The 15,821-nt window shown below is 43.7% G+C and overlaps 1 long non-coding RNA gene across 1 annotated transcript; it reads right to left on the bottom strand.

Moving 5' to 3' along the window:
• Positions 1-240: 240 nt before the first annotated feature.
• LOC135321791 (uncharacterized) lies at positions 241-15,618 on the bottom strand. The gene is made up of 3 exons (XR_010381863.1): positions 15,608-15,618; positions 1,665-1,701; positions 241-1,412 (listed from the first exon to the last, which is right to left on the bottom strand). It is a non-coding gene; the product is annotated as an uncharacterized LOC135321791 (long non-coding RNA).
• Between the last annotated feature and the right edge of the window lie 203 nt (positions 15,619-15,821).

Raw genomic sequence — 15,821 nt, 5'->3', positions numbered from 1 at the left:
CAAGGAAGTGAGCTCTAGTGGAGGCCCAGTGTCTGCTGGGAAGCTCTCCCTGCCCAAGCCTGACCTTGAGATCTCTGGGAGGCCAGCTTTGACTCTAGGGCTGGTTCGCCCCTCACTGGGAAAAAAGAGAAGGTGTGACCTGTTTGTCACAGGGAGGAGGAGGAGAACGAGGCACTGCAGCCAGTAGGGAACAGCAGGCCAGCCCTCCACTGCCAGCCCCCAGGGGGCCCCCGGGGAACTTAGGGGCTTCTTCTCATTCAGTGCTGACCCCAGCTGATGTGGGGTTAGGGAGGAAGGACAGGGAAGGAGGGTCGGACCATCAGGGCCAGGGTGGTGTAGGGTGGAGGGGAGTTAAGAGGCTGGGGGGGTGGATCTGGATGGCTGTGGGTGGGAGCAGCACCTTGGGGTGATGTATGTAAAATGTGAATGATGACAGTTTTGTTTGGAAATGATCTCAGACCACTGTAGTCTTATTCATGTCTGTGCTGCTCTACAGAGAGGGGTCCTGAGAAGGAGGCTGAGGAGGTCCCTGGAGCTATGGATCCACAGGTGGCTGACTAGATCTTCCTCCACATTGACACAGGGTCCTCAGACTGGTCCTGGGAGCCTGCAGCTCCCACTTACCCCAGGGACCCCTGCATTGTCCTTTTCCCTCGAGCCTGATTGGCCACGGGCCTGTGGGGCATTCCCTAATCATCTGCACCCCTGAGCAAACTAGGGATGGAGAGCTGTTTTCATGCCTTTCAGCCCTCTGAACACTATCCAGTTTTCTAGAATGGAGCCAAGAGACAGCCCTTATCTTTGGGGAGCTTCAGTCTGCTTCCCTGAGGTGGCCAGATGATAGGCCAGGGTGTCCTGACCAGAGAGGATGTCTTGGCCTGAGAGACAGGGCTTTTTGCCTCTCTGCTCCATTGTAGAGGGAGCCTCCTGGGATTATTGCAATGTGGGGAGTGGTGGAGGCAGCTCCCTCTTAATCCCAAGGACACAAGGGGAATGGGCTGAGAGGAAGTTCATGGGGTGCCTGTTAAAGGTGTGTGAAAGGGGAATGACAGTCAGTGTCATTGTGGGATTTGTGGGATTTCTGTGCGGAGCATCTTGTCCAGCTGAGGGAGGAGGACTCATCTTGCTGTGGCCTTAGGGGCTAACGAGTCTGCAGAGGTGCCTCACAATTACTATTCTTTCCCTTCCCACCCACAGCTGGCTGGACCTGTGTGTGGACTGGTGGCAACAGAAATTTGTATTTGCATATAAAACAGTTCCTCCTATAAGGGAACCCCACTACACTGTTGGTGGGAATGCAGTTTGGTGCAGCCATTATGGAAAACAGCACGGAGATTCCTCAAACAACTTAAAAGACTTACCCTATGATCCAGCAATTCCATTCTTGTGCATATATCCGGAGAAAACTCTAACTGGAAAAGATACATGCACCCCAATGTTCACAGCAGCACTACTTACAGTAGCCAAGACATAGAAACAACCTAAATGTCCAATGACAGATGACTGGATAAAGTAAGTTGTGGTACATTTACACAATGGAATACTACTCAGTTTAAACAAGAATAAAATAATGCCATTTGCAACACTTAGGTAGACTTGGAGATGGTCATTCTAAGTGAAGTTCACCAGAAAGTGAAATATAAATACCATATGATATCACTTACATGTGGAATCTAAAGGAGAAGACACAAATGGACTTATCTGCAAAACAGAAACAGACTCACAGACAGAGCGAACAAACTATCGTTATCAGAGGGGAAGGGAGAGGGAACAGGTAAATTGAGAGTTTGAGATTTGCAGATACTAACTACAATATATAAAATAGATAAACAACAGGTTTACACTGTATAGCACAGGGAACTATATTCAACATCTTGCAGTAACCTTTAATGAAATAGAATATGAAAGCAAATATATGTATGTTCATGGGGTATGACTAAAGCATTACACTGTACACCAGAAATTGACACAAAATTGCAAACCAACTACACTTCAAAATATATATATATACACACACACACACACAGATGCACACACACACAGGGAAAAGAGACATGAAATGGGAAAATTCCTTGAAAACCACAAACTACCAAAACTTAACTCTGATGAACTAGATGACCTAATACATATTAAAACTCTTAAAGTCATTCAATTCATAGGTAGAGTCCTTCCAAAGAAGAAATCTCCTGATCCATGTATTCACTGGCGATTTCCACCAAACGTTTCAAAAGAATAATATGAATTCCACAAAACCTGTTCCACCAAGTAGAAGCAAAGCGATTATGTCCCAACTTATTTTATGAGGCCAGCATAACATAACACTAGACCCTGATAATGACAGCTCAAAAATGAAAATTTCTGACAAATACTCCCAGGAATATGGATACATACCTACACAAATTCTCAACAAAATATAAGTTGTGTTCATTTTCTCTGGCTGTTATGACAAATTATTATAAAGTATTACAAATTACAAACTGTATCATTAAATTACAAATTACTATTTACTAGCTTAAAATACCTCAAATTTATTATAGTAATGTTTTGCAGGTCAGTAGTCTGATGTCAGTCAAGGTGTCAGCAGGGCTGATTCCTTTTGAGGCCTTACAGGAGAATCTGTTCCCTTTCCCTTTCTGGCTTCCAGAGGATGCCTGTCATCCTTGGAAGAAGTTGGTCCCTTCTTCCATCTTCAAAGTGCATCACATTAGTCTCTGCTTCTATCATCTCATGGTCTCTCTGACTCAGTTCCTGTGTACCTCCTTTTATATTAAGTAAACCCAGAAAATGTATGATAAACTCAAAATTTTTAACTTAGTTACTTCTGCAAAATCCTTTTTGCATACAAGGTAACAATCACACATTGCTATAGAAGTGATTAGACACGGATCTCTTTGGGGAACCGTAATTTAGCCTACAGCAAGAAATCCACGAGAATACCTACCATAAGCATCCACATGAATAGATTATCACCAAGTGGAATTTATTCCAAGAATGCAAGCCTGGTTCAATAGCCAAAAATCAACACTGTAATTTAACCTATGAAGAGTCTAAAGAAGAGAACCCATGTGGTCACATCAATCAATACAGAAAAAACATTAAACAAAATTCAACACCCATTCATATTAAAAATGCTCAGAAACTAAGAATAGAAGGGTACTACCTCAACCTAACAAAGAACATCTGCAAAACACTCACATCTCACATCATAATGGTGAAAGAATGAACGCTTTTCCCAAGTTCAAAAACGTTAGAATGTCTGCTGTCTTCTGTCAGTTTGCAACTTTACTACAGGTTCTAGTTAGTGCAGTACAGCAAGAAAGGAAATAAAGGCATATTGACTAGAAAAGAAGAAATATAATTGTCATTATTTACAGATGACATCATTGTCTATGGAGAAAACTCCAAGGAATCTATAAGAAAACTCAAAATATATTATAATAAATAGCTTTAGCAAGATCCCAGAATATAAGATTCATACATAAACATGAATACACAGCATTAATCATACTTCCATATACTAGCAGTGACCTGAGCACTTGAAAACCAAAGTTTAAAACATATACAATAGGTTTCAGTTCAAGGTGGCGCCATGGAAACATCCTGAACTCACCTCCTCCCACAAACACACCAAATCTACAGCTACATGTGGAACAATTTCCTCTGGAAAAGCCTAAAAAATTGTGGAGCAACCCCTTCACATCAGGCAAACCAGAGGGAAACCACAACAAAGCAGGTGGGAAAGGCTGAGACACAATTTCACCATAAACCCCACCCCTACAGTCGAGCGCTGCGTAGGGAACTCAAAACACGGAACTTCTCCCTGAGGTATGAATGGTTTGTACCCCCACACTGGGGACTCAAACTTTGAAGACTGACAACTGAGAGAGAAACCCCCAAAACATCTGACTTGGAAGACCCTCAAGGACACATGACTGTGAGACCCACTGAGTTGTGGTGAATTCAGGAACCACTCTTAAAAGGCCTGTGCTTTGGTCCAGGGCCAGGTGCAGAAGTGGCTCTTTGAAAAGCACCCACACTTTATGTGAAAGAGACTCATTTCCAAAATTTAAAGCATTGGTCTGAGGGGCAGGGGCTGCTGGGATACTCTCCAGGGTCTGAGGCTGGTGGTGGTGCCATCCTCCTGCTCTCCCTCTGCCTTAATAAAATTGGCAGGTACCATCTTTTTTTTCCCTTCCCTTTGGGTGCCAGCTTTATGCTCCAGCCAGCAGGTGCCATCTTCCCCACTCTCCCTCTGTCTTGATATATTTCTTACTTCTTTTTCCATTTCTTCTCCTCCCCTTTATTCAGAAGGTGTCATCTTTGCACCCTCCCACTGCTTCACTCCAGCCATCTTCACACTCTCCCTCTGATGGGCTTCAGAGAGCCAGTATCTCCAAGCGGGGAATGTCTACACACCGGTGACCCAGGTTTTGTGGCTTCCACTCAGGGGATGCTCCTTGATCACCTACCTCTGGAGGCCAGGACCGATTGCATGTCTCGGACCAATGGGACTGTAACAGTTGGAGAGGCACTTCTTGGCAAGCTATGACTTTCAGGGCACTGAGACACACCCCCAGCCTTTATGTGAAAAAAGGCCTTCTTTCTAGTCTTAGAGCTTTCGACTTGGAGGCAGGCTTCAGGTTTGGCACACATCAGGAGACTACTGAAGTGCTCTCAGGGAAGGTAGGCTATGGGTGCCATCATTACACTCTCAGTCTGCCTTGTTACATACAGCTCACTGACATTTTCCAGAAAGGAGCTTGTATACTTATCTGAAGCCCTGTTCACTGTGACTGTTCTCCAGGAGACATCTCCAGAATTCCTAGCTCTAGGGGCCAGCAGGGCCTATATTTGCAGTCCCAAGCCTCAGGATATTTGTATTCTTTAAAAGTTGTTACTGGGCGGTTTGGATTCCAATCAGCCTGAATCTTGGTGTTGATTGAGAGCCTCCCCTTTGGGATACTGACTGGTCTTGGCACACCCTCAACTGCTAGGAGCTGTTAAAATAAAACAAGCTGCTTGGATAATCAGTTTCACTGACAACCAAGGGTAGGCAGGGTTAATTGACAAAGTTCTTCTCCCACACAACTCTTCAAGACTGGGAGAGGTGGCTGTTTTACTTAATGCATAGAAACCAACACAGAGAGTCAAGTGAAATGAAGAAACAGAAGACTCTGGACAACATTCCAAATGAAAGAACAAGATAAAACCCCAGGAAAAAAAAAAAACTTAATGAAATGAAGAAAAGTAATTTGCCTGATGAAAAATTCAAAGTACACTCATAAGAAAAGCCCACTGAACTCAGAAGAATAATGGATGAACACAGTGAGAACTTCAACAAAGAGTTAGAAAATAAAAGAAAGTTCCTAACAGAAGTCACAGAACTAAAGAATACAATAATTGAACTTAAAAATACACTAGATGAAGCACACACACAAAAAAAAATCAGTGAACTCAAGGACAGGAGAGGGGAACTCCCTCAAACATAGAAGCAAAAATGGGAAGGAAGGAAAAAAAAAAGTGAAGGCAGCTTACAAGATTAATGGCAAAACATCAAGCAGAGTAACATTCTCATTATAGGAGCTCCAGAAGAAGAGAAAAGGGGGCAGAGAACATATTTGAATAAACAAGGTCTGAAAACTTTTCCTAACCTGGGAAAGGAAACAGACACCCAGTTACAGGAAGCCCAGCGAGCTCCAAAGCAGACTGAAAACTAGCAAGGAGATTTATTAAATCAGTAAATTTTAAAACTTCCTACAAAAAAAAATCCAGGACCACCAATATCATAGAAATACAAAATATCATACAAGGATACTATGAACAACTACATAGAAACAAAATGAATAACCTAGATGAAATGGACAAGTTTCTGGAAATATACAGTCCATCAAGACTAAATCAAGAAACTGACCACTTGAACAAACTTATCACTAGAAATGAAATTGAATTAGCAATAAAAAAAACCTCCCTACAAATAAAAATCCAAGACCAGATGGCTTCACTGGGGAATTCTACTGAACATACAAAGAAGAACTCATACCAGTCCTTCTCAAAATCTTCCAGAAGACTGAAAAAGAGGGAGTACTCCCAAACTCGTTCTATAAAGCCACCATCACCCTGATACCAAAAGCAGGCAAAGACACTACCAAGAAAGAGAATTATAGGCCAGTATCACTGATTAAAATAGATGCAAAAATCCTCAACAAAATATTAGCAAACAGAATCCAGCAGCACATAAAAAAGTTCACAAACCATGATCAAGTTGGACTCATCCCAGGAACACAAGGATGGTTCAACATAAGCAAATCAATCAATATATTACACCACATCAACAAGAGAAAGGACAAAAAACACATGATCATCTCAATAGATGCAGGAAATGCATTTGATAAAATTCAACACCCATTTATGATAAAAACTCTCACCACAGTGGGTATAGAGGAAACATATATGAACATAATAAAAACTATTTATGACAAACCTATAGCCAGCTTAGTACTCAAAGGTGAAAAACTAAAACTTTCCCACTAACTCTGGGGCCATCAAAGTTGTCCACTCTCACCACTCCTATTCAACATAGTCTTGAAAGTCCTAGCCACAGTAATCAGGCAAGGAAAAAGAAATAAAAGGGATCCAAATTGGAAAACAAGAGGTAAAATTGTGACTATATGCAGATGACATGATACTATAGATAGAAAAACCTAAAAGTTTCATACAAAAACTACTAGAACTAATCAAATAACTCAGCAAGGTAGCAGGATACAAGATTAACGTACAAAAGTCAGTTGCATTTATTTACACTAACAATGAATCCATAGGAAAAGAAAGTAAAGAAACAGTCCCTTTTTGAACAGCACTGAAAGTAATAAAATACCTAGGAATAAATCTAACCAAGGAGGTGAAAGACTTATACACGGAGAACTAGAAAACACTGATTAAGGAAATTAAAGAAGACTTAACAAAATGGAAAGATATCCTATGCTCCTGGATTGGAAGAATCATATTGTTAAAGTGGTCATACTGCCCAAGGCAACATACAGATTTAATGTAACCTCTATTAAATTACCCAGGGCATATTTCACAGAACTAGAACAAATCATAATAAAATTTATATGGAATCACAAAAGACCCAGAATTGCCATAGCACTGCTGAAGAAAAAGAATGAGGCTGGAGGAATAATGCTCCCAGACTTCAGACAATACTATAGAGCTACAGTCATCAAAACAGCACGGCATTGGTACAAAAACAGACCTGTGGACCAATGGAACAGGATAGAGCCCAGAAATGAACCCACAAACTTTTGGTCAATTAATCTTTGACAAAGGAGGCAAGAACATACAATGGAATAAAGACAGTCTCTTCAGCAAACGGTTTTGGGAAAACTGAACAGCAGCAATGTTAATCAATGAAGCAAGAATACTCCCTCACATCGTATACAAAAATACACTCAAAATTGATTAAAGACTTAAACATAAGACAAGACACAATAAACCTCCTAGAAGAAAACATAGGAGAAACATTATCTCACATCTATCTCGGTAATGTTCTCCTAGTGCAGTCTACTCAAGAAATAGAAAAAAAAAAAGCAAAAACAAACAAATAGTACCTAATTAAACTTACAAGATTTTGTACAGCAAAAGAACCATAAGCAAAACCAAACAGCAACCTATGGAATGGGCTCACTCTAAGCCAGGCATCCACTGTCCATGAGCCTCCCGGGGACTAGGTGTTTTATTCACTGAAGTAGCTTAACAACTAGTATGTGTCCTAATGCATACCGACACCACTTGCTGAATTAATTAGAAACTGGAAAACCCAGGTGGAGTTAGCGGTTCTGTCCAGAATTATCTCGTATCAGTGTCTTCACCAAGTGACACAGTAATCTATTTCCTCATTAGTCTGTCTCCTACACCACCTGCAGGATTCCTTACAGTGGGCAGGAACATGGACCAGGGCCAGGCAACGAAGATGCTCTAAGTGATAAATCTCACCAGGAGAGGATGTTGCCCTAGACCACACAACCATGTGACCCAAGTCTAACAGTCTCACATCCTCGGACTCTGCTTCACACTCCAGGACGATGTCCAAGAGACTGAGGGGAGGGAGGACACTGGTCTCACCAGGCCCACTCACTCCCAGGGAGTAACAACTAGAGCACTAACCCGAGGCCAAGGTCTCAGCGCTCACCGATGTGTTTCATTCAATCCTCCCAACCCTGAGATGGCTATCACTACCCACTCTCTATAGCAGAGAAAAACATGCTCAGGTCACATACAGGTGTCCAGAGCCCACACTCTTCCCTGATCTACTGTGCAGACTCGCAGACAGAGATTAGAACATGGGCCTCCGACAATCTGGTGTGAAGTCAGTCAGTGGGTGGTGGGTTCTTGGGTGTTTATTGTTAGGCTGCATAACTCACATGTTAGATATGTATCAAATATTAAATACATTGTAAAGAACGCCATCCAGTTTGGCTGCCACCCCCATACTGCCAGAGACAGGAAAGCAGAAGCACCATAAAAGCAACCCAAAGACCCTCTCCTGCCTAAACGACTTTGTTGTCCCCTCTTCTCCTACCCCCAGCCCCCATCAGCAGGCCTCGGCCCAGCACAAGAGTAAGGGAAGCAGCACCAAGAGCTACCCTGGTAAGTGTCAGAGGTCAGCAGCAGACATCTCATGACCACCCACACCTCACTGTGCCACCTTAAAGAAGTTCAGCCTTATCAGATGACTCCACCTGGGCCTCAGATGCCCGGACCAGTGGTGGACACTAGCCCAGGCTGCATTAGATTCTCTCCCCCAGGAGTCGGAGTGCTCTGAAGACACATACCTCTGGGAAGCTAGGGTCAGCTCTCTTCTGCCAAGTGCATGGGAATGTAGTAAAATTGAAACAAGAAGAAACAAACAAACAAACAAACAAACAAACAAAAGCTGTGCAGAGATGCAGCGTGCAAGAAGATTTTGTAAATGTACAGAGAGTGGGGAGTAGATGCCTTGATCTAGTTTTCAGTTCCTACCTTCCTATCTTCTTTTAGTTCCTATGATCTAGTTTTACATCCATACCTGAAGCTTTAACTGCTCTTCCTGTCTGTGCAACACCATGAGAAATATCCCTGGATCATAATCACAAACTCCCCGATTTCTACAACCCATTTGCTACACGTAGTGCCTGAAATGCTTTAGCACCCTTCCCTATCTTTCACTCTGCTAGCTGCAAGTCATTCTCCAGATTCTGGCTTAAACAGCACTTCCTCCAGGAAACCCTCCCAGACTACTCCTCAAACCTTTGCTCAACTTTTTATTGGTATAAACGGTAGCACTCTGCATTCATCATATTGAGTAAATGTGATTACTTTCCTGTTAGACTGCAAAAACATAAAAAACCACTTCGATCGTACTGCTTAGCACACAGGACAGGTACATGCTCAGTATCATTACTAAATGAATGAAAATCAAGAAACTGGTGGAGGTACATAGGAGGAGTCAGAAGGATCAACACTGATAAACACCCTTCTGATAAAAATGAAGCTGCTTTGACCCTACCTTCCTCACCCCTTTCAAGTTTCTCGTTCCTCCCTCTTCCATCTACACAACAGGCCCAAGTGGGCCGTGACAATCATCATGTTATATTCTGGTGCCAACATATTCAGGAATCCAGGATGCAAGAAGCACATTTCCAGGTAACTCGCTGTAACAGAGGAAAGTCTACAGTAGTTTAGGGAAAAAAATAATAATTACAGGTTTTGAGGTCTAGACAAATCCCAGTTCTGCTATACATTTACTGGCTGTGAACCCTGGACAAGTTACCTGAGGCCTGGTTTCCTCATCTGTACAGTGAAAAAAATAATAACTCAGAGGTGAGGATGAAAATGACTTTGCAACCACAGCACCTAAGGCAAGCTTGCAACTAATGTTAGCCAGCTGGTCATGGTGAAGTACCGCAGACCTCACCCCTACACCCCACCCCCAGCTCCTACCAGCCACGGATGGGTTCAGAGACCAGAGCTTGCCCTAAGACTGAGCATCTGAGACAGACCTTGGAGAACATCTATCCTGTTAGCTTTCCAATGCATGGGAGCCCCAAGAAGTGAAAGAGAAAAGAGAAGCAAAGAGGAAGAAACAGCATGCCAGAATCATGCAGGTGGGTGGGCAGAGCAGGCTGGATGGATGGTGGGGTCGCCTGAGATGTTTTTTGGGGAATCATTTGTTTTTTATTTAGTAGGTACATTACTGTGAGCAAGGTGAGGAATAAACTATACATAATTCCTGGAAAACTCAACTAGGATGCTTTTCATTAAAGTATTTTTATTAATACTTGAGAATTGAGAACATACAAATTCAATTCACCAGAATGACATATATATTATAGCTAACCACCAGAAGCACATTATTAGGGATGTTACTAATATCAAAATGAATTTTGTTTGCATTTTACTTGCCCTCAAAACTGTTCAGAAACTCTGGATTTTCTGTTGCTCATGTAAGACGGTCTCCTCCCATCTTTGAGCTCCAAAAACCAAACAAGGGACTTCTTTATTAAAAGTCAAATTAACAGCTAAACCAGCACAACTAGGAATCTGGCCTGGAGCCTCTGTGCATGATTTATACCACTGCTGGTCCTGCCTTTGAAACAGGTGGAACCAATACCCAGCAAAGTCCCAGGGAGGGATAGAGGGAGGGCTAGAGGTGAAAGTAATAAGGATACATTGTTGGAGGAGATGAATGTCAGAGGAAGGCAGGACCTGACTAGGGCCCAGCCCCTCTTTAGGATGGGCTGGAGGGAAACACCACAGGCATCTAAACAGGATGCTCCTCTGGTGCAGGGACTGAATGTGCTGCGCACAAACTGCATGCAGGTCATTTGGCAGAACCGCCTCCACCACATACACACCAGAGGCCAATAACACTTCCAATCAATGCAACAACAAAAAGCAAAACAAAACCCACATACATTTCAAAATTCCTGTGGAGACTGGATAAAAATCACACCCACTGAGTAGCCCTAAATAAGTAGATGGAAGAGACAAGTGCACCGGTTAGAAAGTCACAGAGAGACAAAGAAGGAAACACAAAATTGGATGAGGAACTAGCAGAAAAAGGGCATCCTTCAGGGACCTTCCCCTACCATATCAAGTCCCAACTCCTTAGAAAACAAAGCGCCTCAGAACTCGGCCCCACCCATCACAGCTGCCTCCACTCCAGCTTTCTCCCCAAGGCACCCACCCACAGTCTCACTTCTCAGACAACTCCTGGTTTTCCTGACCTAAGGTACAGTGTTCAGACTGCTGTGCCTCAGCGTGTGCACTCTCCTCTACCCAGAGTGAACTTCTCACAGCAAACTCCCAGACACCAACACCCAGTGCAAAGCTTTGCGAAGCCAGACATGGACATCCACACGCCACTCAGGCCTTTGTCACCCACGGCACTCTACAGGGGCTTCTGTGTTCCTGCTCAACTGAACCCCATTGTCTGGAACAAGAGCTACTGAAGGGCAGGTGCCACGTGAGTCCTTGCAGAGAACTGATGCTCAATGAATTCTAAGTGAATGACCTTGCATGAAAGGTTTTTAAAAGGCTAAAAAGCAAACCATGCAAAAAGCAGACAATAGATATTTTCTGCTATTGAAAGCATGCATTTTCTCAACTCCAATGTTTGGCTGAGTATCACTTAGGAAGCAGACACAGATGCTCTACCACTTCCTAGTTAGGTATCTGTGGGCAAATTAAGTAACCTCGCTGTGTCTCAGACACCCACTTACTGAAAGGAACCACCCCTGCAGTGTGGTTAAGAGGACTAATGAACATATGCTTTAAAAAATAACAGAAAACATTGACTAAATGATAGTTCTTACAAGCCTGCTGTGATCACAGAAACATTAACAGGACCAGATACTGCGCCATCAGGAATATGAGCACGACAAAATTTTTGTTAAAACTATGTTTTTTTGAGGACAGCTGAAAGTCAACAAATCCAACAGCCTGTCTTCCAGCTGCACCCTGCTCTCTACGTCCTCAGTACCGATCCCTAGTGACCACTATGTCCCCGGCTCCTCCGACAATGTGGACTCCCATGTCTCTGGCCTCTGACCACACCTCCTCCTCCTCTTCTATAGCTTGCCCACTAAGGACACCTAAAGACAGGCATTCCTTCAGCTCAGCTCACACTTTTTTCTCAACTTGTCCCCTCTCAAACCTTTAATTATCAGATCTATGGAGATGACCCCACGACCTCTCAGTTACATTCAGAAAATATTTCAAGCTGGATTTATACAACATAGATGGTTACCTTAATTAGATGATGAAGCATACAGCTTCAACTTCTCTCTTTCATACCATTTTTTCCCTTTTCTCCTGAGTCATACATCTCACCAGTCTTAGGCATCCTCTTTCTTTAACCACCTCTTAAAACTACTTGCTTGCCAAGGCTTCTTCTTTGGTCTTTCTGTTCTGTCTCACTGGTTCTTAACTTCTCTGGGATAATGAACCCTTTGAAAATCTACAAATGATATGGATTGTTTACTAAAAAGATAAACACACAGCATATATGTATGCAATTTCACCTAACCAATGATCTCAAATAAGAATCTGTGTTCCTGTACACCAGACTACCACTTACACAAATTTTCATCTCCAGATTCTATGTCCCTCTTATTTCCAGGATACCTTGTGGATACAACACAAAGGACCTACTGGCATCATAAACTTAACGAGTCCAACCAGAACTCACTAATTCTCCTTAACAAACTTCCTCTGCCTACAGTATTCCTCCTCTAATAATGGCACCACTATGTCCCTAAGCTAGAAGCCTTGCAATTAACAAACTTCCCCATACCACATCACCAGGTCCTGTCTCAGAATCTCTCCCAAATCCATATCCCACCTCTTAAGCCTCTTACCCTGTAAGACCTCATCATCCTTTGCATCCCATACCTGCCATGATGAAAAGTCCACCACTCCTCTGACAAGAGCCCATTATTGACTCTAACATCTCCATCCTCCACACTGCTACCTCACTTCACCTTTAGAAGGTCACTAGCCTAGCTGATTCCCCACCTCAGTTTCCTCCTGTCATTTCCACCTGTGTCAACCTAGAGGTTCCCAGAATTTCAAAACTGATCATGTGCCTGCCTCTCTTCAAAAACTCTGATGCTTCTCCATTGCAGAAACATAAAATCAAACTCCTTTCTGCCTACAGAGTCCTCCACAATTTGCCACCTAAGTCCTTTTGCAGGATTGGATCCCATAGCTTAGATTGTCACTCGCACCTATTATCTTTCTATCAAAATCACACCACTAAGAAAGGCTCAGTTCAAACTCCACTCTTTATATTCCCTACATAATGTTAAGGAAAGGACTTTTCATAGAAAAGGCAAAATTCCTGATGAACAGATTAAGAAAATAAAATAAAATAAATTTCTTCCTTAAAATTTTAAGTCCTTCTGGAAACATTAAGCTTCTCAAAACATCAGTTCTTCAAATATTATTAATAATTCAATCAAGAAATCCTTCAAAAACCCAGCATCATTAACCAACATTTACTAAATACTAATAATGCACAATGTAAATTAAACTCTTATATGAAATACCATCAACCTGAAGATAAAAAGTCATAATCTGGGCCCAGGATTCTAATTCCAGTAATATTAGTACTTGAATTTTACTTAAGAAAGGAAAAAAATATATAGTAAGTGGACTTGACATTTTACCTAATAGAGACTTAAGTCACGTAAGTCCACAGCCGAGATAGAATGTTACCAGATATAAATCGTCTTCAGACTAGGAAAAATTCTCATCAGATTAAAAAAAAAAACTTAACTGAAATGTCACAAAATTAGATTTTTTCAGTACATATTTAAGCGTTAATTTTTTCTAAGGGCCCAAGGCTGTGATGGGCAATTCCAAGCACCTCACAATGAGACCTGGTGACTAGCACACATACCAGCAGGTGCACAGCAATCAGACCTACTCCAGGTAAGTGAAGTTGTGGGCAGTACCGTCATTCTGTTACCTTCTAGGACCTTGTTTCTTTTAGGCCTGACCTAACTTAATTCCTCTTATGGCTCCTAGCCTACTGAGTTCACATGAATCTTCACAGCTGTGTACTGTGAAGCACTCTGCTCCTGAAGAGAATGCAAATATTCAAGCATTTTTTAAAAGGATTATAACTAGTCTTTATACCTAGCTAGCATACGTGGTAAAATATTCCTTCTATGTATTTCTAAAAAAAAAGGATTGTAACTAGTCTTTATACCTAGCTAGCATACGTGGTAAAATATTCCTTCTATGTATTTCTAAAATTATGACCATTCAAATTTGAATACGTTTCTGAAATAAATTTGCTTTAAGAGTAAAATATACTAAAATTCCAAAATTATTAATAACACTAATTAAGGAAAATAGGGAGTAATGAAAAGAGCTCTGGCAACCGAAACAGGATCTCACTCTACAATCTCAAGTTTGACTTTTTAGTTGTGTGACCTTAGGAACTGGCTTCACCTCAAAACACTTTCTCATCTGAAATAGAGCTAGCACTGCCCTTCCCCCTCTGCTGGTGATTGTTCAGATAACATGAGATAAGGTACCTAGCAGAGTACCTGACACGAAATGTTCATAAGTAGCCTGCTTCCTTCATTCAATACAAAAGGCACACTCACATGAAGGTTTAGGTGTAAGGAAGCCTACACCTCCACAAGTCTCCATCAGCACAAAATACCACAGGTAGTTGGTTCCAAAAAAAAAAAAAAACCCAGCATCACCCCCATCCCACGAACAATTCTGAGGGATCTGGAGCCAGACAAGGGAGCCTGCATGTGGTTCTGCAAGAACTCCATCAGGGCGGCATATGCACTGGCCACTAAAGCTTCAACAGGAAAAGTCCACAGTCACTGTGCTAAAATCTCTGGAAGTCTTTATGCCAGCACGAGAACTCACACAGGGTAAAAGAGGGAACAAAAGTCAAATTAGGCCCAACTCCAAAAGACTCCTTAAATAAATCACAACAGCGATGCTGACTTATCCTTCCTGAAAAGCGAACAGTACCATGCCCAAACCCATTTAAACACTTCAGGATGGAGACATTCCACACCCTCACTGATGCCACTTCATGCCTTTTAGAGAGCCTGCTCAGGACAGCACCCCTGGCACCATGGAAGGTGCTGAACCAAAGCCGACCGCGGAAAAGGCAGGGGAGGGGGGAAAACAAGACGATGACTTCGGGGTTGTGCACACCGGCCTCTGAGGCCCGCTGTCCGGACCACAGCCGCCTCCTCAAGCATCTGAAGTAATTCGCGGCTTCACTATGGAGACATCAGGGAAAAGCCGCGAGGCGAGCACCCTGGGGCAGGGGGCCGTTCCTGTCCCGGGGGTCCCGGGCCCCTCCCCCAGTCTGCGAGCCCAGCGAGGGCCGCCCAGGAAGCGCCGCGAGTAACGCCCCCGGCCGAGCGGCCCAACCCCGCCCGAGACCCCCGGCGCCCGGACGACGGGGCAGCCCGGCTGCGGTCCGGCCAGGGTCGGTGTGGCGGGTAGGGGCCGGCGCAACGGCCGCATTAGGCGAGACCAAGCTGGAAGCCGGGCGGGCGCGGCCGGCACGCGGGGCGCGGACACTCACCACACCACGCGGTAGGAGCCCTCGCGGATGAGGCTGCTGGAGCGCGGCCCCACGTGGAACACCTGACAGCGGACCATTTAGGGGCCGCGCTGCCGCTGCCGCCGCCGCCGCCGCCGCCGCCGCCGCCGCCGCCGCCGCCGCCGCCGCCGCCGCCGCCGCCGCCGCCGCCGCCGCCGCCGCCGCCGCCGCCGCCGCCGCCGCCGCGCTAGGCTGA

Source organism: Camelus dromedarius, chromosome 8 (assembly GCF_036321535.1).
Source record: "Camelus dromedarius isolate mCamDro1 chromosome 8, mCamDro1.pat, whole genome shotgun sequence".
Lineage (NCBI taxonomy): Eukaryota > Metazoa > Chordata > Mammalia > Artiodactyla > Camelidae > Camelus > Camelus dromedarius.
The sequence above is the reverse complement of the archived record's forward strand: the minus strand, read 5'-3'. Positions and strand labels throughout refer to the sequence as shown.